Source organism: Pyrus communis, chromosome 13 (genome assembly GCF_041283825.1).
Source record: "Pyrus communis isolate YQ-2024b chromosome 13, ASM4128382v1, whole genome shotgun sequence".
NCBI classification, from domain to species: domain Eukaryota; kingdom Viridiplantae; phylum Streptophyta; class Magnoliopsida; order Rosales; family Rosaceae; genus Pyrus; species Pyrus communis.
The window spans coordinates 9,959,436-9,970,061 of NC_142577.1; the positions used below are offsets into that span (position 1 = coordinate 9,959,436).

At 39.6% G+C, this 10,626-nt stretch overlaps 1 pseudogene; it reads right to left on the reverse strand.

Annotated features, from left to right (window-relative positions):
- Positions 1–5,474: 5,474 nt before the first annotated feature.
- LOC148691737 (uncharacterized) lies at positions 5,475–6,922 on the reverse strand (annotated as a pseudogene).
- Positions 6,923–10,626: the final 3,704 nt, after the last annotated feature.

The following is a 10,626-nucleotide window of genomic DNA, read 5'->3' on the forward strand; positions in this document are numbered from 1 at the left end:
TTTGGCTTCAAATTTTCCTTGCATCTTTCTGGTAATGATGACGGGTCTTCGGATGGTTAAGACTAAATCTCCAACAAAGAACGATCTAAACTTAACCTTTTTGTTGAATACACCTACTACTTGAGCTTGATAGACTTCAAGTCTTTGTTGTACTGCAAGTCGTTTTTCAACAAGTGCTTCAAGTTCTGCTAGCCTGATTTTTACATTTTCTTTGAGATCTGTCAGTTGTGTGGCTATTCTTAAGGAAGGTAGTTGAATTTCCAAAGGTAGCACAGCTTCTGATCCATACACCAGACTATATGGAGTACATCGGGTAAATGTACGAACAATGGTCCTATAGGCCCATAATGCTTGGGAAGGTGTTCATGCCAGTCTCTTTTGTTCTTTGCCACCATCTTTTTCAGGATGTTGCACAACACCTTGTTGAAAGCCTCTGCTTAACCGTTGGCAGTTAGGTTGTAACTTGTGGAGAAGGCTTGTTGAATGTTGTACTTTTTGCAAAGATTGACCATGGCCCTACACTTGTAGTAGAGTGTATGAGATTATTTTGGATGGGACTCCATAGAGATAGATTATGTTTTTCTTTATGGAATTTGCAACATTTTCCACTTTCACTTCTTTGAACTATATTGCCTTAGCCCATTTTGAGAAATAGTCTGTGCCTGCTAGGATGTATTGATGCTGGAGGGACAATTTTGGGGTTATCATGCCTATCACATCTAAACACCATGCATTGAATGGCCAAGACAAGATGGTCGGATAGAGGGGCAATGGATTTTAGTGCTTGAGGTCTCCATGTATTTGACATGCCTGACATGACTTCACATGTTTCATCGCGTCTTGAACCATTGTAAGCCAGTAATACCCATGTCTTTTCAACTGAGCTGCAAGCTTAGGTCCAGATTGATGGGCTCTGTAAATACCGACATGAGTTTCAGAGAGAGCATGGGCTGCTTCTTCTTTTGATAAACACCTTAGCAGTATTCCGTCAAATGACCTTTTGTATAGTGTGTCATTCAGATACACAAATCAGTTGGCTCTTCTTCATACATCAACTTTGCCTCTGGGATCAGTTGGTAGTTTTCCATATTGAAGGTAGTCAATTAAAGATTGCCGCCAATCTGAACATTCGTCTACTTCCAGGACTGTAAGCGCATTGACTTCATGGTTTTCATCAATCTGCTCTAATGTTGAAGGAAGTAAATGTTATTCTCCAACTGTAATTTTAACATTTCATTCCTCATGGAGAGTTAGAGATGCCACTAGCTTTTCCAATGCATCGGCTTTGTTATTTTCAAACGTTGGAATATGAGCAATATTGATTTCTTGGAATTGTGACACCAAGTGTTTTGCTCTTTCATGATACAAGGTTAGATTTTCATTTTTCACGGCGTATTGACCATTCATTTGCTTAATTAGTTGTGAGTCACCATAAGCTTGAAGGCAATCAACATGCAGTTCAAGTGCAATTTCAAGTCCGATGATGAGTGCCTCGTATTCTGCCACATTATTTGAACAATGAATACAGGATTAGGCCTCCACATGGTGTGATGAACACAATACCTGCCCCCCCTCCCCGCGCCTTTTTTTCCTTGCCGCTCCATCGAAATACAGTTGCCATTGAGAAATGTATGTCAAGAATACTTCTTCATCTGCCAAATCGCTTAGTAACTCCATGTTGTTGGGAACAGGATGAGCTGCTAAGAAATTAGCCAGTGCTTGTTCTTTTATAGCTTTTTAAGAGACATACTTGATTTCAAATTCCGATAGTAGCAAAGACCATTTTGCAAGACGACCGAATGGCTCTGGTTTTGACCTCAAGTATCTGAGCAGGTCTGCTTTAGATATCAAAGCAATGTTGTGTGAGAGTAAGTAATGTCGTAGTTTTTGCACAGCGAAAACTAAGGCCAAGCAAACTTTTTCAATAGGGATGTAATTTTGCTCTGCCCCTGCAAGCGTTCGACTTAAGTAGTAGAGCGCATTTTCTTTTCCTTCTTCATTGTTTTGTGCAAGCATTGCCCACAGTGACTGTTCAAGTGCTGCAATATACAAAATTAAAGGTTTTCCTTTAATTGGAGCCATCAACACCGGGGGTTTCAAAAGATACTCTTTAATGTTACTCAGAGCGTTTTGACATGCATCATCCCACACAAAAGGCACATTATTTTTCATCAGCCTTGTGAATGGTTGACATCTCCCAGATAAGTTTTAGATGAACCTCCTGATGTATGTTAATCTTCCTTGTAGTCCTTATATCTTTCGCAGGTTTCGAAGAGGAGGCATTTCCATGATTGCCATGATTTTTGAAGGGTCAACTTTAATTCCTTGGTACCTTACCACAAAGCCAAGAAATTTTCTAGATGTCACTCCAAATGTGCATTTCAAAGGATTCATCTTTCATTGATGTTTTCGGAGTCTGTCAAAGACTTTCTTTAAGTCATTCAAATGACTTTCCCTTTTTCTTGTTTTGATGACAAGATCGTCCACATAGCATTCGATGGTGCTATGCAACATATCACTGAAAATGACGGTTATGGCTCTTTGGTATGTGGCTCTTGCATTTTTGAGTCCAAACGACATTTTAGTGCAACAATAGACTCCTTTCGGAGTGCGGAATGCCATAAGTTTTTCATCTTCAAGTGCCATTTTAATTTAATTATACCCTGATTCAGTAATTGGAAGTGGGAACTCGTCTTTTGGACATGTGTCATTAAGATCTTTGAAATCTATGTAGACATGAATTTGTCCATTTTTCTTCTTTACCGGTACGATACTAGTCTTTTGGCGTCTACCAATAATTCAGTAATTGGAAGTGGGAACTCGTCTTTTGGACATGTGTCATTAAGATCTCTAAAATCTATGTAGACATGAATTTGTCCATTTTTCTTCTTTACTGGTACGATACTAGCGAGCTATGTAGGGTACTTCTCTGATAAACCCAACGTCTATCAGTTTGTTAATTTCAACCTTAATTTGTATTTCAAGCTCATGTCGAAAACGTCGTGGAGCCTGTTTAACATAACGCCTTTCTTTTGATATAGCCAATCCATGAACTGCCACTTTAGTGTCTAGACTAGGCATATCTTGATAGCCCCATGCAAACATATCTCGATAATCTTGGAGAAGACATTTGTAATCTTCTAATTCTTCCGGTGTTAGTAGGGCACTTACAAATATAGGCTTGGGCTTGTCATCTGTTCCGAGATTGATTTCTTGAAGTTCATCCACAGTGGCTTACCCCTTATCCTCTATTTGAGGTGGTGTCAGTTGAGCGTTGTCAATAAACTCGGTTGATTTGTCACCATTCTCCTCTTTTTCATCTTCAATGGTGACGCAGTTTACTTGAGCAACATTAAGAACCTTTTCTTCTATGCTTGATTCCTTATCCATTCCATAAGCTTCGCTTTCTAGGAGTGGCAGTGCATTGTTATGGGTTCTGAAGCTTGCGCAAATATGACTTTGCCCATTTTTCTTTTTGACAGGAAAGCAGGTGGGGAACTATCTAACAGGCTCAATTGGCTCGTTATCAGATTCCTTGCTTTTTTCTTTGTTACTGATCATGCTAACTTGAACAACATATTGTTCATTTTCTTGTGCATTATTATTTTTGTCTCAGTTTATCTTCACCTTTTGGCTTTTGACTATCCACTTTTTGCTTTTATGAGATTTCTTAGGTTGAGAGTTGGTGATTTTACCAAGTCATTGGAAGACAGAAACTCAAGGTGGCTTGCTGCTGGATTCTTCTTCAGTCAACATTGCTTTCTTGAGATTAGTAAAGCCTTCAAACTCATGATTCTTGGTTTCTGAGCCAAATGCTTTGAGCATGCCATTTCCTAGGTCCACCATGACATTAATAGCACTTTTTTTGCTTTATGCCTCTTCGCTTTTATCTTTAATGGAACTTTTGATGAGGACTCATTTTGAATGAAACAAGGTGACCATGTCAATCATTATTCCTTTGCAAATTTGTTAAGACTACCAAATTGCCCCCAAGAATTGATTGGTTGATTCTGCGCAGAGGTTTCATGTAGCTAGTCACGAGCACTTCAAATGAATTTTGGATTTGCTCTATTGGCTTCTTTTCAGGTTCTCTTTGATCTTTTAATGAACGGTTGAGAGCTACTTTCCGAGATTTTGGAGTTTTAGAACTCGCAATTTTGACTAGCCTCGACAGCTTTGCCTTATCCACAGCTGGTGATTGTGGTTCTTTCTGCACCAATTTATTTTTTGTTGGTTGCGAAAAAGTGACTTTTGACTGTTTGTAGAATTTTGCATCTACGTAATTCACTTCTTCACCCCTAAATGGGTCGGTGTCCGCTAGAACTTTCTTAACTTCGCTATTTACCAAAAGCTTGAAGCATTGATGGAGTGTAAAAGGAACGACACCATATGTATGAAGCCACAGACATTCTAATAAAACATTATAAGATGTGTCAGCATCAATTACATGGAAAAGGGCGTTGGAGTACAACTCTCCTATCTCCATTTGTAACGCTATCGTTCCCATTGCTTTTTGTCCAACTTGATTGAAGCATTGAATAATTAGCATTGATGGTGTCAGTTAACGAACATTCATCCCCAATGCTCAAAGTGTTCGAAGAGGAAGCAGGTTTACTGCTGATCCACAATCAAGCAAGATTTGATTTATTGATGTATCTCCCACCAAACCACTGACGTACAAGGGCTGATTGTGATACTTGTCTCCAAGTATAAGGTCATTTTCGTCAAATGTGATACTTGCAAGGCAGCAAGCGCAATACTTCGGCGATGTTGTATCCACTTTTGCAAATTTGAAGCTTATTTCAAATACTTTAGGACTTGTCAAAGCCGTGATGAGAGCTTCTCTAAGCTCCTTTGACATTTTCAGAGCATCATACACACTGAGAAAAGATGGGATGCACTTAAGATGGTTGACTATGTCATATTTGCCATCTTGGGAATATTGTACATCTTTTGCATGTTTCTTAAAGGTACTTGCTTTTGTGGTTGAGACTGAAATTTCTACCGCAAGCTCCACGGTGATATCGACTGGAATCTCTCTTGCACTTGGTTTGTCAGAATGATTGATTGAATCAACTGCTTCTTTACCTCATTTCTTGTCCGTGGACGGGATCCTTTGGCAGAGCGTAGAGTTATTTCACCTACCTCATTATCATTATGGATTTCACATGAGGTTGCACGACAGTTTCCAATTTCTTCCTCACTTCCCTTACTCTTGAAAAGTTTTAGAGGGAGGTAGTCTCCGAGGGTTATTGGTGCTCTAAAAGGCTACTTGCACTCATCGTCTTGAAAGACTCTAGGCCTTCTCTGATTACTTTCTTCTTTTTCTTTCCATCATTTGAGGGTGGTCCACTCCATAATTTTTCTTTTGATCGTTTTGTGGAACAAAGACGTTTAACGGTCTTTTTCACCTTTTTTTCACTAACAGTTTGCCACTCATCTTCGAATTGGAGTGATGACTCCGACGAATCTTCCTAAACATCAAAACTTGGTACCGTCATGAGCTCGTATAGAGTTGGAATTTTTGGATTTCTGGAACGAGGCATGCCAGGATAAGCATGGACAATTGTGGTTTCATTATCGACATGGAATCTTACAGGGATTGACCTTTCTGGTAATGGAGCAGAGGTTGTTGATTTTCCTTCCATCATGTTGGACATTGTCGTCTGATGTTTTGAGGATGAATCCACCTCGATCTCATGCTTGTTTATCTTCCCTTGAATTATATCCTTAAGGATATAACAATCCTCTATCGTATGGCTGATGAGTTGATGATACCGACAATACTTTGGATCATCAGTCTTATTTACTTCAGTCGGACCCTTTGGTTCAGGAAGTGTGATCATCTTCGCTGCAAGGAGTTTGTCGAAGATAGTTCCAACATCTTCATCATTGAAACTATATTTAACTTATTTTCTTTCCTTAAGTGAAAGGTTCCTCGTCCCTTTGGTTTCTTCTTTTCTTTTTGCATTGTCATTTTTCTTGTCAATCTTGAAAAATGTCGCCATAGAATCTCCCTTCTTTGGCGTTCTTTTGTTATCTCCTTTCTTGGTGTCAGACTTATTTTCTAAGTCTTGGATCATCTTTCCAATCACATTTTTCTAGGACATTTGCTTCTCCACATTACTTGCCTTGGATACCAACTCGTCGAAAGTTCGAGGCTTTGCAATTCCTACAAATGTTGCAATCTCGGGGATGAGGTTGTTGTAACATATTTGCACTGCAGAAAATTCAGAAATCTTTTCCATGCATTGTAGGTTAAGGCTCCTCAATCTTGTGATGAATTCGCTTGCGCTTTCTCCAAGCCTTTGTGTTGTTTGAGCCAAATCCATTAGTGTGACTTTTTTCTTTGAATTGACGAATTGAGCTAGAAAAACTCTTTGCATATGATCCCACGTTAGAATAGATCTTAGCCCTAACTGAGTGTACCATGTGAAAGCAGACCCTTTGAGTGATTGAACAAACTGCCGAACCAATAAAGGATCTAACTGCGATGTGATGTTTCCCCACAAGCTGAGTAAAAATGAGCTAAGTGTTCTTAAGGAGAGCCACTCAAACCATCAAATTTATCAAAGCTCGATTTTTGATACCCTCGAGGAAATGGCATTGTGTCATAGTGAGCTGGATAGGGCTTCCGGTATCCGAGACTTGGTGTCGTTAAAGACATTTGAAATTCACGAAACCTTTCAGCGAAAATTGCATCGATATCTTTATGCGTAAGCTGGCCATCGGAACTTTCTCCCTTTGTTTCTTTCCTTGCTCTTTCTTCAGCATTATTTATGCTTGCTTGAGCAGCTAACTGAGCTATTAAAGTCGTAATTTCAGCTTCCTTATCAGCTACCAAAGTTGCCATTTCTGCTAGTTTTCGTTGCATTTCTAGCAATTCCTCTGTATTTGATGCGCCAGTCATCAGAACTTGCATGTTCTCAAATTCGACATCTTCATTTATCTCCACCTTTGGAATTGAGTCATTACTCTAGGAATCTCTTTTTTTGTTTCCTCCAGGAGTCTCTCTAAGGGAAGATGAACTCTCAGGAAAGTGGACTGCCAATGCTCGGGCCTTGCACGCGTGATAGGCCCCTCGAATTGAATGTTGTCACTTTCCTCGACAAGTTCGTAGGCCTTAGCCTTTTGTTGAACATTTCCTGACACTAGTGGCATAATTTCTCTATCTTCCTCGACAGAGGTCATCATGACCGTCTCCATTGTAGGTGTGATCAAGATTGTTCTGATCATGATTTGAGTGATGACTGGAACCTCGATAGGCAGTGATGATGTCACTTTGACGATCTTGTATCGAGGCACCTTGGTGTTCTTAGATGAAACAGCTCCTAGAAGCTCCATTGGAATGATTTTGATGTCTTCCAATAAACGCTCCCTAGCTATCTTCTTCCTAAGAGCTCGTGCCGTTCTTTTCCTTGCATTCCTCAAGGCGTTCTTGGACGGGCATTTCCTCGGTCCAACTTTGATGACTTTGACAGCCACCTTGCTTGTCTTTGTTGCTATCTTAACCTTCACCATGTTGCAGATAGTTGGTGCTTCATTGATGGTGGAGGAGATTCGGCGACCAGTATGCCTTCCATGTCCAAGTTTGAATTCGGCAGCAGGGAGTTCGTAGAAGTAAACAACAATTTGTGGCGCCATGTTTCCTGTTACAAAAAACAAAAAACATAGCACATTAATTATCTTCGAATTTAGAGATGAAAGGGAAAATGGGTCCCACTGGGTGTGCCAAAAATCATGTTAAGCAAAAATTGTACACAATATGCAAACAAATAATTCACTCGACATAATTTCACCCTCGTTCATTTTTTTTTGAAGAGGGTTTTACTAATTTGAGTTCAATCCATTCTAGGCTACGCGCCTTTTAATTACAACCCTTCTTTTGGGAAATGAATACCCTTTGATTCTAATATGAATAAATTGTAACTTGGGGATTTGAGTGTTTATTTGATTTTGTGACTGCATCTCGGTAAAGCCTTACATTGCCTACGTACCCTCGTTGAGGGATTAAGTCACTCGTAGTTCCTTGTGTATTTGTTGGGGTTTGATGCCTTATGCAGTTTTAGCTCATGCGGGCGAGGATTTTGAGCCATTGGAGCAATACATGGCTTCGTGCCATTTAAGTCTTGTTACGGCTCCGTGCCCTTTGATACTTGACACGGCTTCGTGCCATTGGGGTACTTGGTAAGGCTTCGTGCCATTAAGATTTGTCGCAGCTTCGTGCCATCAAAATTTAATACGACTTTGTGCTATTTAGTATTTGATGTGGCTTTGTGTCATTTGAAATTTGTTGTGGCCTCATACCATTTGACCACCTCGGAAATTTGAAATTAAATTTGATGTAGAGTAAATCCATTGAGCTTGGTGCTTTGAGGTGGTTCACGTTTACGGATTTTGAAGTGGTTCGAAGTTGTCTTCTATTTGATGCAGCAATGAGGCTGCAAATGATATGAGCGCAGTGTTATTATCATCGATTTGGGGTTTGGGAGACTTGGCTTGAAACTTTGGCAAAAGCAAGGTGCCCAAAAGATGGTGACCGGAAAAAATGAATTGATGGATTTTGACAAGAATGACCCATGTCTTTTCAAAGCCTAGTGCATTTAGGTATCGTTTGGTATGCAAATGGGACGGGACGGAACGGAACGGGACGGGACGGGACGGGATGGGACAAAACGGAGTGGGAGCAAAGATGCCCTCGGATGGAAACAAGGAGGAAGAAGAAGGAGACAGAGAGGTTATAATTTTGTGTTCCACGGATGTGGAACGAGTCGTTCCAGGGGGTGAGGTGGAACGAAAATTCACCCAAAACTCGTCCCGTGGAACAGCTTGTTCCACCCGTTTAGGGGCACCAAACGTGGGACGGAACGCCTTGTCCCACTCTATTCCGTCCCGTCCCACGTACCAAACGGTACCTTAGGGTGAGACATGTACTCCCACGTGATGAGCAACCTTTCTTTCTTTTATTTGCCTTCATTTACTTTATCTTGAAACCTATTTCATTTTGTCTTCATGCCTGACACTAACTCGGCAGCACAGTAGCACATCAAGTCTTTGCTTTCACAGTTTAATAAAAGCAAGTGACAAAGCACCCTTTTTTTTTTTTTTTTTTTTTAATAAAGAAAATTTTGAAATATGTCTAATTTTATAGGGCGTCTTTTCAAATAGGTTCAATTTTTAATGATTTTTAACTTTTGAAATGAATCTAATTTTTAGTTATTTTGGACCCATATCAAAAAATCCCTTTTTATAAATGCCTTTTCAGGCTTTAAGTCCCCTGCTTTTCTCTTCTATTTTTTCTTTTTTGATTTGCTTTTGTCCTTCAGGTAATGAGCTTGATTGGGGTGTAAAATCCCTTCTTTTGTGTAATGGTAGATGATAAGCCTAATTTGATGTTGGTAGCTTCCGTAGTCTAAATTTACTTAACTTTTCGTTTATCACGAGTAGCTTTTAGTACCAATTTGATTTGGTTTTTGTCATGTTTGTTGGACCAACTATTTTGCAGCATCGAGTTTGTTGAAAACAAGTGTTGATTCATGGCCCCAAAGATGAGAATTGCACTTTAAAGTTTACAGGACGCCCTCATTTCTTTTTGCTTCTATTTGTGTGCTGCCTTCTATGTTTAATCAGAATAGGCACTATACTTTTCCATTTGAATGTCACATGAGTGGTTTTATAATAGCCGTGCTCATGGTAGTTTTAACTTGCTTGCTTTTCTTTCTCATCAACATTAGTCATCCATAACATTTTGTCCTCAGTACCCATGAGTAAATATAGTTTGATAATTGAAGTGTTTTACATGGCATGTTTCCTCAAACATAACTGCACCAATTTTTCAAACACAGCAGCTACTTGTCCCATGCTTTGACTTTGGTCCACCTTTGAAATACCATGCAAACATCATCCCAATACTTTGCTGGAACTTTACAAAGGGAGACATCATCTTTTCTAATTTCTCCTTTTCCTTGGATTCCTATCCCGAGTGGTTTTTTTAATGAATTTTATGCAAAGGCATCCTCTATGTCTCGTACCCAAGAGTAGCAAAGAAAACATCAAAGAATTACAAAACATAACCATTTCTTTCCTCATGAGTTACATCTTGGTACATGTTGCTTCCTTGCTGTCTTTATTTACAGAAACTAAGCTTGGAACTTTGAAACTGCACTTTAACAAACTAGCGAGGGGGTATGGACCATTTGGACTTGTTTGGAACTTCACAGGGTGGTCTTGATCACCCCGAAGAAATTCATGGGATTGACGGCAGCGGCAGGGAGCGGAACTCTTATGTTTTTCTTTTCTTTTCTTCAGATTTGGGTAGAAAGAAAATATGTGGCTGCTGCCATTTCGGAACTACTTCGTGTTGTTGTTGTAGGTACAGAGGAGTCGTTGGGCTACTTCTTGCATAGAAACCTTTTCTGGTGGCTTGCTGGTAACTCTCTTGTGTAAACTGACAGTTACAGGTTCTAGGTAGTTGATTATGCCTTTTTTTTTTTTTTTTTTACTTTTGTTTGCAACACAACATTGAACAAGAGAAATAAATAATTTAACAGAACTTGTTTCATACCTGGTGATGAATGTTCTTCTTTTGGATCTTGACTCGAAATCACGAATGGTTGAACTCCTTGT